The 14228-nt window shown below is 42.7% G+C and overlaps 1 long non-coding RNA gene across 3 annotated transcripts in view; it reads right to left on the reverse strand.

Moving 5' to 3' along the window:
* Positions 1-14228, reverse strand: part of LOC109501457 — a 39730-nt gene that overhangs the window by 13926 nt on the left and 11576 nt on the right. The window contains exons 2-5 of one of the 3 annotated variants that reach the window (XR_006600547.1): positions 9872-9992; positions 6574-6704; positions 5730-5815; positions 5013-5213 (exon numbers count right to left, since the gene is read on the reverse strand). This is a non-coding gene — a long non-coding RNA (uncharacterized LOC109501457). Of the gene's footprint in view, positions 1-5012; positions 5214-5729; positions 5816-6573; positions 6705-9871; positions 9993-14228 lie in introns of those variants that run through there. The other 2 variants (XR_006600546.1, XR_006600548.1) reach the window with 2 other exon arrangements.

Raw genomic sequence — 14228 nt, forward strand, 5'->3', positions numbered from 1 at the left:
GCTCCACGCGTGCAGGGGGAAACACCAAGGCCCAGGGAAGAATAGGTACTGGGGAGCTGTGTTCTGACAGATTCCAGAGGTCACACAGTGGGAGAAACACTGATGTTCTCATTAGCCATAGTGGTGAGAACACGATGAACACTCTGGACATTCGGCTGCGATCCAAGAAAGGCCACACCTTAGTCGCCGCGTCACCTGCCCCGGAGAGGGGTTTCCCTGGGCCCACCGTAACAACGCCCAAGGCCAATGCTCAGCAATATCAAGCTGACCCACCAATAACCAGCTGCCTGCCAAGACAAACCCAACACTCTTGAAAGGAAGACAATACAATGTCTAAGTTTGGACATGTAATAAAGAAGTATGACATGTCACAAGAAGGAAACACAGCAGTCGAGAGAGAGAGTCCCAGAGGCAATACAGATGGAATTAGCAGACCAGGACTTTGAAATGACAAAATGAATATGTTCAAGAATTTAAAGGGAAAGAGTGGACCTAAGGAATGAATAGATGGATAATCTTATCAGAGAACAGAAACTACAAAAGAGAACAAAACGGAAACTGTTGAACTTAATAACAGACAGTAACTGAAATCATTCACAATAGGCTTACCAGCCGATTGGATGCTGCACAAGAAAAAGATCAGTAAACTTGAAGACAGAATATTAGTGACTAGATTGAAGCACACAGAGAAAAAGAACTGGGGGGAAAAAAAAAAGAACAGAGCTTCAATTACACATGAGACAATATTAACCAATCTAACACATATATACCCGAGGTCTCAGAAGGAAAGCAAAGAAAAATCGGGGCAGAAGAATTATTTCAAAAAAGTAATGACTTCCAAATATGATGAAAAATACCAATCCACAGATCCAAGCATCTCGATGTATCTTAAACAAGACAGACACAATTGGAAGGCAAAATAAAGATATGTTTAGATAAACACGAGCTGAAAGAATTTATCATCAACAGAAAGGCACAATAAAAAATGTGAAAGGGAGTTTTCCAGGCCAAAGGGAAATGATACCAGATAGAAATCTAGATCTAAAAAACACAAAGAAGAGTGCCAAAAATGGTAACTATATGGGGCAGAAATAAAACACTTTTTTTTCTTCATTTTTTGATTTTTTTAAAATACATTGACTGTTAGGGCACCTGGGTGGCTCACTCGGTTATGCAACTGACTCTTGATTTTGGCTCAGGTCATGATCTCACAGGTTCATGAGTTCGAACCCTGCACTGGGCTCCCTGCCTGGGATTCTCTCTCTCTCGGCCCCTTGCCCACTGCCTCGCGCTCACACATGTACGCGCTCTCTCTCTAAATAAATAAATAAACTTTAAAAAAATAAAATAAAATACATTGACTGTTTAAAGCAAAAATAGTGACAATGTGTTCCTGGGTCTGTAATATATGCAGAAACAAAATTTATACTAACATTATCACAGAGGACAGGAGAGAGGCGAGTGGAAGCATGTTGTTTGTTGTAAGACCCTTATATTTCACATGGAGTCTTATCATATTAATTCAAGTCAGACTGTGATAAGCTAAAGATGCACATGGTCCACAACCAGTGGATAAAACAGAGTTGTAACTAAAAGGCCAATAAAGGAGACGAAACAGAATACTAACAAATACTCCATTAATCCAAAAGGAGATGGCGGGGCCGGGGGGGGGGGGGCGGTGAGGGAGGAGGAAGAAAAGAAGAGATGGCTAAAAATCAAGAACAAATGGCAAGATGGTAGAATTAGACCCAATCTTAAGCTCTGTCATGTCCATAAAATAAAACAATAAAAGTGGAACTCTGTTATCAAGCTGCCCTCACAGGAGATAGGGCGTTTTGGCAGTGGGTTTCAGGATGGAGGGGAGGATGGGAACAATGAAGTGGGAGAGTAAACATGGAGGCTACAAACAGTCTAATAGAATAGGTTCTAAGTGGTCATGTTGCTTCTCACACTGATTTTTCTGGGCACACCCAGCCATGTACCACTCTGACCAGGAAAGCATGGAGCCCAGCCCATGGGTACCATTTCCATGGCTTTATGGAGCCAACCCTGTGAACCTGGCTTGGGATCTACTCCCACGGGAAGGGAAGTGAGCGGTGCTGTCGTGAGACATGTATGGAAGGCAGGAGACAAGCTTCCAAATCTGTCTGCTATGCGCACACTTGGCGGGAAGAGTGCCCTGCTGAAGAAAACACAGAGGAAGACTCTGTCCACTGCCAGGACCAGTAAAAGAATGGCAGGAGAGAACAAAGACAGCAGGTCTGGGAAGGGAAAGGATAATCAAACACACGAAATAGGAAGCAGGTAACTGCAAAATTACAGTTGGCAAGGTTTTGAAACGTGACAAGGTTTTTAGCAGGCAAAAGATCGATTAAAATAGGGCTCTCACAAAACCCGTGTGAACTAACTATTGGTTGTTTAATGCAGTGAAGCCCCCCGCCCCCCGCCCTGGATGGAAACAACAGCATCTCACCTAAATGAGTCATCACAAACACTAGGTGCGGCTAAATAACTAGAGACGTGGCTGAGTCTCTACGTAACACAGGTTAGTTCAGCCCTCATCTCCTGGGCACCTTCGGACACCAGACCCTGTGTCAAGCACTGGGGGTGCAAAAAAATTCCTAAGACCATGTCCCTGCCTTCAATAAATGCCTAGTTCTGATGGAGGAAAGAGGTGTAGAAACAAATCAAAAAGCATGATGGCTTTGGTCCTTGCATGGCTTTGGTCCCTCTGCCACTTACCTGCTGTGTGGCTAGGGACAAAACTTAACCTCAGTTCTCTCATCCATGAAATGGGGATAACAGTAACTACCTAGCAAGATTGTTGTGAAGATTGTTGTGTCTGTGATTTTTAAAAGCACCTAGCACAGGGGCACCTGGGTGGCTTAGTCCGTGGAGCATCTGACTTCAGCTCAGGTCATGATCTCACAGTTTGTGGGTTCAAGCCTCATGTTGGGCTTTGTGCTAACAGGTCAGAGCCTGCAGCCTGCTTAGGATTTCTCTCTGCTCCTCCTCTCTCTCTTTCTCTGTCTCAAATAATAAACATTAAAAAAAATGGTTTTTTAATTTTTTTTTAATTTTTTTTTCAACGTTTATTTATTTTTGGGACAGAGAGAGACAGAGCTTGAACGGGGGAGGGGCAGAGAGAGAGGGAGACACAGAATCGGAAACAGGCTCCAGGCTCCGAGCCATCAGCCCAGAGCCTGACGCAGGGCTCGAACTCCCGGACCGCAAGATCGTGACCTGGCTGAAGTCGGACGCTTAACCGACTGCGCCACCCAGGCGCCCCAAAAAATGTTTTTAAAGACTTTGGGGCACGTGAGTGGCTCAGTCAGTTAAGCATCCAACTTCGGATCAGGTCATGATCTCATGGTTCGTGAGTTCAAGCCCCTCATCAGGCTCTGTGCTGACAGCTCGGAGCCTCAAGCCTGCTTCGGATTCTCTGTCTTCCTCTCTCTCTGCATCCCACCCCACTACTGCCGACACACACGTACTCCATTTCTCTCCCAAAAACTAAATAAACATTAAAAAAAATTTTTTTTTTAAGATCTAAAGGCACCTAGCACACTGCCTGGCTTACAGTAACTCAGAGACTCTCAACTTGAAAGCAGGATACCTATTAGAATCCGGTGACAAGTACAGGTGTTTCTGACCACACCCTGACCCTTTCCTCTTCAATATCCTGATCCCCCAGGAGAATGTGACCCCCTATTCTAAACCCAAGTGAATGGTGCATAGGCAGGATAAAGTCGGAGATCAGTGTGTAAACTGATTGAATTGAATGCAACCCTACAAAGAACCCACTGTTTGCCAAGCTCGTGAAAAACTATGACGGGGCGCCTGGGTGGCTCAGTGTGTTAAGCATCTGACTCTTGATTTCAGCTCAGGTCATGATCTCACAGTTTGTGAGTTTGAGCCCCACATCAGGCTTTATGCCGGCAACGCGAAGAGCCTGCTTAGGATTCTGTCTCCCTCTCTCTCTGCCCCTCCCTCGCTTGCGCACGCTCGCTCTCTCTCTCTCTCTCTCTCTCTCTCTCTCTCTCTCAAATAAATAAATACTTTAAAAAAACTATGATAGAGGTATGTATAAAATGGTAAGAGAGTACAAAGAGAAGGCACTCAGCCTGGGAGTCAGGGAAGACCCCTAGGCCATGGGTGTTAGCCAGGCAAACTAGGATGGGAGGAGCATCTCAGGGGAGCTGAAACATGTGAACTTGCAATAGCACGATTTGTGCTGGGAACGAACAGGCCACCTGTTAAACTGTCAGCAAACTGTATGTCTGGAGAGGTAGACAAGGGCAAGTTCATGCAAGAATGCCACGGAACTCGCTAAATCCTGTAGATCGTGAGTGCCACGGAGGGTGTAAAAGGGATGCCCAGGTTCCCCCTGCTCCAGGTGGCCTCTCGGAAAGTGGTTCCCAGGCTGAATCTAATGAGCACAAAACTAGCCTGAGAGCCTGACTTCAAGAGCAATTCCTCAAGGGCAGGGTCACGGCTCATTTCACTCTGCTTCCCAGGTACCCACCGGAATTTCAGCCACAGTAGGCACTCGGTTTGCTGAACAGAATCGAAATAAATAAACTACCTTATCCAGACCTCTTGCATTTCAAACCTTATCTCCAACCAGGGGATTCATTGAACCACAGTTTTATTAAGCGCCCTGAGCAGTACACCACCGAATGAGGGGGAAAGATATGAAAGTAAATAATTACAATACAGTGAAATAGAAGTTGTCGTTCAAGGGCGTGCAACATACTTTAGGAGATAGAAAAAGCAGCAATGCCTGTCAGGGGAAGCCAAGAAAGTCTCCACCATGAAAGAAATATTTGAACTGGGTTTTGAAGGAAACCTGGGAGTTCAGTAGTCAGAGACATGTAAGACTGTTCCTGCCTGAAGATGGGCAGAGGCAGGAAGGTGTGAGAGAGAGCTAGAAGTTTCCAGGATGGATGACTGGTTCTTCCACTCACTAGGGATTAGATATTAGCATGTAACGAGAGGAGAGCCTAGAACAGTGGTTTTTTTGTTTTTGTTTTTGTTTTTTTTTTAACCTGGGCTGCACATCAAAACACCCAGAGAGCTTTCAAACTGTCCGATGCCCCAAAGCACCCTCCAAACCAATTAAATCAAGATCTGTGGGACTGGGGGCCCACATCAGGAATTTTTTTCAAACGCCCAAGTGATTCCAAGGTGCTGCCAGCTTCCGAACCACTAGTCTAGAAAGAAAAGGTAAAGATTTGCAGCATCCCAAGAGGTCGGGCCTTCTTGGTGGCTCTGCGATTCTGGCACACATTTCCCCCACCCCCACCCCGGAAAAGGACGAGGCAAACAACAGCTGTGGGCTTCTTCCTGCTGCTCCTTTTCCCCCACCAGCTCGGTGCCCTGAAAAAGCACCTCTACAAGGTGCTTTGGTCCCCAGTCCAGTAGCATCAGCCTCACAGGGGAACTTGGTAAAAATGCAAATTTTCTGACTGTACCCCAGACCTACGAAACCAGAAAGGAAGCCCAGCAGTCTGTCTTAACAAGCCCCCTAGGTGATTATGATGCATGCTAAGGTATGAGAACCACTGTTCTGGAACAATGATTCCTCCAAAGCAGCATCCAAGCAGCGTCCAGGTATGGCTCTGCTGGTGTGGAGGGAGGGGGTGGGGCACGATGCTGGTGGGGATTGGGATGGGGGGGTAGGTGAGGGGCACACTGCCGGTGTAGAACCTGGAGGAATCATTGCTTACTCAGCAGAGAGGCCAGGAGCTGACCTGGGTGCCATCACATTGGTCTGGAATCAAAGGTGCCAGAGGCAGATAGCCCAGGTTGCTTCCTGTGGGACCAGAAGAGCTTTAGGGTAGTAGGCACGGGTTTTATTTTCTCCTTTAATACAAAGCAGTCCTTTGAGAGCAAACTTTCAAGATATTTTAAATCAGGACTAGCAGGAAAATCCATGATGTCAGTGGGCATGGATATACTACTTACATTTTTCCTTTGGAGGAAAGGGGTAGGTTAAGGTGCTAGAGTTGGGGAGGGGTAGGATGGAAGAAAGGACATGTTGGCTCATGCTCCAACCATCCCTTCCTCCCAGGCCCCAACCGGTTGAAAATTCACAATTCTTGGGAGGAAAACAAAATAAAGGAAGCAACAAAGGAAATGAGTTTCCCCGTATAGAAATGGAAATTGCCGTTCCCCTAAGGTCAGATGGCCAGACATAAAGGAGTCCACCCAAGTGTTAGCCTCTGCTAGAGCCCGAATCCTGGGGTTGATTTGCCCCCACAGAGTAACTCCAGCCTTTCTTGCTGCTGGAGCCAGTCACTTCCTGAGTCCCCACTCACTTGAGTCAGCAAGCTCCTTATTGACTCAGTGAACCCAGAGAACACAAGGGGATTCTCTGCCACACAATTAAAGACGGCAAGTGCTTTGGGACTTTGAACCGCCTGTTCCAAGCTGAAGTATTGGACCTACCCATATTTTTTGTGGGTATTTTTTTTTTCCTGCTTCAGTAAATCAGGAAAAATTCCCCAGAATTAGAAAAATGGTTGGATTTGACAAGCGTGTGTGTGGCGCCACCTTGTGATCACAGCTTACCTAAGCAGTTTTCTTCCTGGTCTCTTGCTTATCAAAGGCTCTGGCTTCCAGACAGGTACATACTCAGTTCTCATGCCTGGTCTACTTTCTCGTGGGAATTTCAGCCACGTTGATTTGCCTTGGCTGAAAACCTGGTTTTTTCACAGGCACAAAAACAATAGAAGCAAGCAATAGAATTTTCTCTTTCTCTTAAGTAACCAAGCATTTTAAATCTTCAAAGATACAAATTTCTCTAATCGACAAAAGGAAACAAGAGAGAAATTTCTGACTGTGCCTGTAAATCAGGACACATTGCCAGGAATACTTTCTTCCTTCCCGTGATTCTTGGGGGTCCAAGCACATAGAAGAATTCAGGTACCCTTGACACTGTAATATCCTGGGTTTCAAGTTTCCAAAGCAAATTTTTTAATTGAGGTATAATTTACACATAACATTATATTAGCTTCAGGTGTACAACATAAAGATTTAATATTCGTATACGTCACAAAATTATCACTACAGTAAGTCCGGTTGACATCTGTCACCATACATAGGGCCGTGGGAAGATAAGATGGTCTTGGAGACCTTCTATTAGTAGTGAAACATGCTGTCAACTAGGCATCAGGAGAAATCAGTTCTAGCCTTGGCCCTGCTGTTAACCCACTGTGTGAACTTGAGCAAGTTATATAATCTTTGTGGACCCTACTCCCCCAGAATGACTACCCTCTTCACTATTTTCACTATAAATCCCATGAATTTTAAAGATATTGCCTTCTAGAGGCATCTCGGTGGCTCAGTCGGTTAAGAGTCCAACTTCAGCTTAAGCCATGATCTCATGGTTTGTGAGTTCGAGCCCTGCATCGGGCTCTGTGCTGACAGCTCAGAGCCTGGAGCCTGCTTTGGATTCTGTGTCTCCCTCTCACGCTGTCCCTCCCTCACTCACACTCTGTCTCTCTGTCAAAAATAAATAAACATTAAAAAAAAAAAAGATATTGCCTTCCAAATGGCATCCCTAAAAATTTAACTAATAATTTTTCTACCTTTAGTTATCAGATGTGTAAACACCCCCCAGAGCTTCTGATCATCATGAAGCAAGCAGAGTTACCACAATGAGTTTACATCTTAGACAAAAGCAAAAACACTTGATAGCTCCTTTTCCCAACACCCAGGCCATGTATGATTTCTGGGATGCTTTTGATTATTGAAGGTAATAATCAGACCCTAGTTACAACTTCCCCAGGGCTGAGGAATCCCAGGCTGGGAACCAACAGACTGGATAATCTTCATCATCTTGGTAATTAGAGTTCTTATGAACTAAGACAAGGGAAGAATGGAAGGCAATAGTGTGTGTGTACAGGTAGAATCTCGATTCAAGAAATGTCATTAAAGGGAATTAATATTTAAGAAATGTCAGCTCTATGCCAGGAGTTTCAGATACAGAATTCCCATTAGTCCCACAATAATCTCTAAAGTAGCCATGCAGAGGAGGAAAAAGGCACAAAGAAATTAAGAAAATTGCATGCACTGTGCAACTGGGATCAGAACCAGGTCTGTATGATTTTAATGTGCATAGTTTTTCAAAATTACCAAATTCTAAAACAAAACATGCCAATTTCCAGGCATGAACCAATCAACCAAATTTAAACTACTTTATTGAACAGATACCAGATACTACATCTCCACAGGTTCCCAACTTCTTAAAATATAACATTTTTGGTTTAATGTTTATTGCCAAACCTTTAGAATATCTATGCAATGTTAACTCTTTTTACTATACGCTCTTTTATCGTAGTAAAGCCAATTTCCTGACCTCTGGTCCGTTTATCTGAAAGCAGACTGTGAAGTACTTCCAATCTACATCCTGGTGATTTTTAGTGACTTGGGCCAATGTGTTGTTTCGAGATATGAAAGCTTAGTTCTGGGATACTTTCTTCTATTATTCCACTGATAGTTTTTTCCCACTCATTATCTCTGTCTTCTCTTTCCAAAACTCCTTAGAGTTGAATATTGGACCAGTTGAACAGATATTCTAGTGGTTTTTTTAATGTTTATTTATTTACTTTGAGAGAGAGAGGGAGAGAAAGAGAGAGAGAGCGAGAGAATGAGGGGGGAGGGGGAGAGAGAGAATCCCAAGGAGCTCCGCGCTGAGCATGGCTTGATGGACACAGGGCTGCATCTCACAAATGTGAGATCACCACCTGAGCCAACATCAAGAGGTGGATGCTCAAACCGAGGGAGCCACCCAGGCACCCCAACGCTCTAGTTTTTCAACTTCTCTTTCTGCATTTGGGAATAGGATTCAGCTACGAGTAAAAGAATATCCAACCAAAGAGCTTAAACACATTAGGGTTTGGTTTTTTCCTCACACGGGAAGTCAAGAGGTAGTTAGACTGGTATTATTTCAGAGGCTTATGAATGTCAGGGCAAAGAGCTCCTGGACTCTCTTGGTCTCTCTCCCATGGCCCAAGATAACTGCTGTAGTTCCAGCCATCACATCTACATTCAAGGCGGGAATGAAAAGGATGGGGAAAGAAGTAGAAAGGGTGGCATTTGTATCAGGAAAACAAAGCCTTTCTAGAAATCTCCTGCAGATTTCAACTTGACCAGAAATGTGTCAAAAGACAAATCCAACTACAGGAAAGTCTAGGAATGGAAGAGACACAAGAGAAAAGTGGATTGCCAAAGAGGAATGAGTCAACCTAGTGTCCTCTTTTCTGGGTTTTTTTTTTATTACTTTATGTAAGAATTCCTCAGTTTCATTTCCCAAACTCAGTTGAATTTTTTTATCTCTATTCTAATCTTTTTAATTTCTTTTTTTTTTTAAAGAAAGATTTTATTTTTAAGAAATCTCTACACCCAACGTGGGGCTTGAACTCACAGCCCCGAGAGCAAGAGTCACACATTCCACTGACTGAGCCAGCCAGTGGAATTAATTTAATTAAAATTAAAGAATTTTAATTTCTAAGAGCTCTTTCTTGTTTTCTCATATTTCCCTGTTTTTGTTTGTTTGTTTTAATGGCATCCATTCTTACTTAATCGCTGCAATATCTTCTCATCTCTCTAAAGATAATTGTAATTTTTTTTCAATTTTTTGCCCTTACATATTCTTTTTCTTCTAATTGATAGTTTTCCCACACACACTCTTTGATCTCTTATTTTGGTGGTGCCTTTCAAGAGTCTGATGATCCTTGGCTTAAAAATGAGACACCACGAAGTTGTTTGGAAAGGCTGTGTGGTTGGATCAGAATTGTCACCTTGTGGCCAGCAGAATATCATTCTGATCAGGTGTTAAGTCACTCTGTTGTTAGGAGATACATACCTTCCTCCCAGCTGTCACTATGTGTGAGTATTTTCTCTGGGGCCATTGAATTTTTCCACTGACTTTTCACTCTGATCTTCTCCAACACGATGGAGTTGGTGAACTGGGTCGAGTAGTACACCTGTCACCATAGTGGGAGTGGGGAGGATGAGGGGGACTCAACAACTAGCATGTCCCAGAGCCAAAGATACTGTCAGTGTCTTCAGAGAAGGAACTCCCTGTCCTACAGGGATTAGAGACAGGTTGTCCCATAACGGTTCAGAGGTATAATAAATCCCTAGGGAAACTTTCAAACCATCTCCCTCTTCTCAGCCCCATTGCTCACCCCAGTTCCTTCCACTTGTCCTAGTGTCTCCAATTCTAGAGCCCTTCAAGGAGGTCTAGGGAACAAATCTCTTGATGCTCATCAATCTTCCTTTCCATAGGCACACTCGGGTTTCAGCCACTTCTATCTGCTAAGTCAGTTACCATCCTTCAAAACACTTTTCATCTCCCAGGTGTGACCACATCTCTTCTCTACTCCTGTCTCCCCTCCAATTCTCCTTTTCCTTATGGGTTTATGCCATTTTATTTTTTCACTATAATTCTGGATGGAGAGGGAAGGGTGGGAAGGGAGCTCAGATAGAAGTATGTGTTTTAAAGTCTAATTATATATTTTTCAGCTCCTCTAATCTCATAATACATTTCCCCCCAAACCCTCATAACTATTTTATGAAGAATGTGGCACCTGTCTCCAGTATGAATATCCTTAGCAAGTTTATAAACATATGCTAAATTTTAAAAGTTTGATAAACACTATTCTGAAAACCCACATTTGGTTGGTAGTCCCTGTGGATTCGCCAAAGTAAATACAAGGAGGAAGAAGACAAAACAAACCTGGGTGTGTTTTTGTTCTATAAGTCACAGATAGATAGGGTTTGAGAAGTAAATTCAGCTCTTCCAATGTTATAAGATCTGGGGGCTCAGGATAAAGTGAGCTAGGCTTGTGCATTAAAGAAGTGGTTGGGCACCTGCAAAAAAACTGATTGCTAGGGGCAACCAAATTGTGAAATTGTATAAACAACCTCAAGATAATTGTATGAAAGAAAATGCATTTTCAAAAGCTAAGAGACCTCGAAGAAACAAAGATCTAGCCTAACCATAGGGAAAAAATTAATGCACTTAGGGATTATCTCCTAAGAATGGTTTGTGAAGTAAACCTTTTGATCTAATAAATCTAATTCTAGGGATTTGTTCTACAGATACCATTGCCCAGGTGTTCAATTGTATACATTCAAGGTTTGTTTTGTTTTGTTTTGTTTTGCTTTGTTCTGGAGAATTTTTAACAACACCACAGAGTGGAAACATCCTCTACATCCTTCAGTAAGGTCCACCAGACCAGTGGATCCAGTGGCCACAGGAAAGATAACCTGAGCTACAAGCATAAACAAAAGACACCAGCAAGGTCATTGGTGCAGCAGGGAGCAAGGACACATTGGCCTGTGCAGAACCCATTTAGCAGTGACATTGCAAGCTGCTGATGCTCTCAATCTCTCCAGATCTCTGCCTGGCATTTGGGAGCAAGGTGGGCCTCCTTAAACTGAACAGATCTCTGGTACAGAACATGGGAGGAGCCTGGACTTCCTTCTCCACCTGGGAGTAAAGAGGAGCCTCTCCTTTCCCTGCCAGGATGTATCAGAAGAGGCCCAGTGGAGAGTCATGATTTTCACCATCACCCAGAGCTGATAAAATCACGTCCACTGCACTGTCAGTGGAGAGTACGTAGGACCTCCAGGATCTGTGGACAATGGCAAAAGATCTAATACCCATGTCATCAGAGTCCCAGAAGGAGAGAAGAAAGAAGACAGAGATAAAACGAGGTATTATCACAGAAATAATGGTTGAAAGCTTCCTAAATTTGCCAGACACATAAACCAAATTTGCCAAGAGACATTTCAGCAAACCACCAACCAGACAAACCCAAAGAAATGCGCCCCAAGACACGTCACAGCCAAACTCCTGAAAGCTGAAAATATGGGGGAAAATCTTGAAACCAGCCAGAGAAAAACAGAGGCAAAACAATCAGAAGGGCAGATTTCTCACCAGGAACCATGGGTGCCAAAAGGACTTGGCAAAATATTTTTCCAGTGGTGGAAGAACAGAACTGCCAACCCAGAAATCCATGTACAGAAACGATATCCTTCCGGAATTAAGGAGAAATCAAGAAATTAAGGATATTCTCAGATGAAGGAAAACTAAGAAAATGTGTTACCGGTAGAACTGTCCTAAAAGAATGTTGGATGTTCTCCAAGCAGAAAGGAAATAAGAGAAGGAAACTTGGAACATCAAGAAGCAGAGAAGAGAGTGCACAGTAAGCAAAAATATGTACAAATCCAGTAAGCTTTCCTTCTCCTTTTGAGTTTTCATAATTATGTTTGATGGCTGAAGCAAAACTTATAACACTGATGTAGTTCTTAATGTACATAGAGGAAATATTTAAGACAATTACAAAAAAGGAAGGTAACTACATGTGAAGGGAGGAAAGGTTTCTATACTTCAAACTCGTAAAATGATGCCAGTTGACTCTAATAAGTTATGCATATATAGTATAACACCTGCAGCAACCACTAAAAATGCTATACATTCAAAAACACCACTAATAAATCAAAATGGAAAAATGTTTAACTAAGCCAAAAGAAGGCAGAAAAAAGTAAGCAGAGAAACAAAAAGCAGAGAACAAGTGGAAAACAAAAAACAAAATACGTTAAGCCATAACATGTCAATAATTACATTAAATACAACTGGTTTAAAGACACCAATTAAGAGACAGAAGTTGCAGATTGGATTTTAAAATATGACCTGCTCGGGGCGCCTGCGTGGCTCAGTCAGTTAAGTGGCCGACTTCGGCTCAGGTCATGATTTCGCGGTCCATGAGTTCGAGGCCCGTGTCGGGCTCTGTGCTGACAGCTCAGAGCCTGGAGCCTGTTTCAGATTCTGTGTCTCCCTCTCTCTGACCCTCCCCCGTTCATGCTCTGTCTCTCTCTGTCTCAAAAATAAATAAACGTTAAAAATAAATAAATAAAATAAAATATGACCTGCTCAACTGTATTTGCTGTCTACAACAAATCTATTTTGAATAATGATATAGGCAGAGTGAAAGTAAAAGGATGGGGGAAATATATGTCACTGAAGCATTAATAAAAAGAAAGCAAGAGTGGCTATATTAATATCAGATAAAGCAGACTTCAGAGAAGAGAAAATTACCAGAGACAGAAAGGTACTTTATACAATGATAAAAGAGTTCATCCACTAAGAAGTCATAGTAATTCTGTGTATGTATGAAGCAACAGAGACGCAAAATATGTGAAGAAAAAAACTGATAGGAGAAATAGACAAATCCACAATTGTGGCTGGAGATGCCAGCATCTCTAAATAATTGATATAACAACTAAAGCAAATATGAACAAGAGTGCCGAAGAACTCTCGCATACCATTAGCCAATAGGTCCTAATTGACATTTCTAGAACACCTGTCCCAACAACAGAATATACATTCAACAGAATACACATTGAACACATACCAAATGCACTATATATTGGACCATAAAACAGACTTCAACAAAGTCAAAGGAACTGAAAAAAAAAAATGGAAAAAAGCTAAAAAATTAGTAACAGAAAGATATTAGGAAAATAGCTAAATACTTGGAAACTAAACAACACACTTCCAAATAATTTGTGGATCAAAGACATCTCAAGGGAAATCAAAAAGTACATTTAACTGGGTAAAAATGAAAATGTAACATATTAAAATTTGCAAGACACAGTAAAGCAGTGCTAAAAAAAAATGTATAGCACTAAACGCATACATTAGAAAAGAGGAAAAGTCTCAAATCAATAATCTAAGCTCCCACCTCAAGGACCTAGAAAAAAAGAAAAAAGAAAACATACTCAAAGCAAGCAGAAGGTAGGAAATATAAAAATAAGGGCAAAAATCAGGAGGAGCCGAGATGGCGGAACAACATGGAAGTTTTTTGTGTCTCGTGTCCATGAAATACAGCCAGACCAACACTAAACCATCCTACACACCTAGAAACTGAAAACTGATTGGAGGATTAACACAACAATCTGCACAACCCGAACCACAGAATTCAGCAGGTACATGGCGCAGAGAGGTGAACTTGGGGAGCGAGAAGCCGTGGGAAGGGAGGTGTTTTGCGGGTGGAGAGAGGACGGAGGCAGGGCGGGGCGGGGGGGGGGGCGGTAAGAATACAAGAAAAGCACCCCTCCCCAAAAGCAGCTGGAGAGAAAGTAGAAAATTGGAAACAGCCACAGGGACTAAACTAAAAGGGGAGAAAGGGGAAAGGAGACAGTTTAAATTC

The sequence above is a fragment of the Felis catus genome, chromosome B4, assembly GCF_018350175.1.
Source record: "Felis catus isolate Fca126 chromosome B4, F.catus_Fca126_mat1.0, whole genome shotgun sequence".
NCBI classification, from domain to species: Eukaryota; Metazoa; Chordata; class Mammalia; order Carnivora; family Felidae; genus Felis; species Felis catus.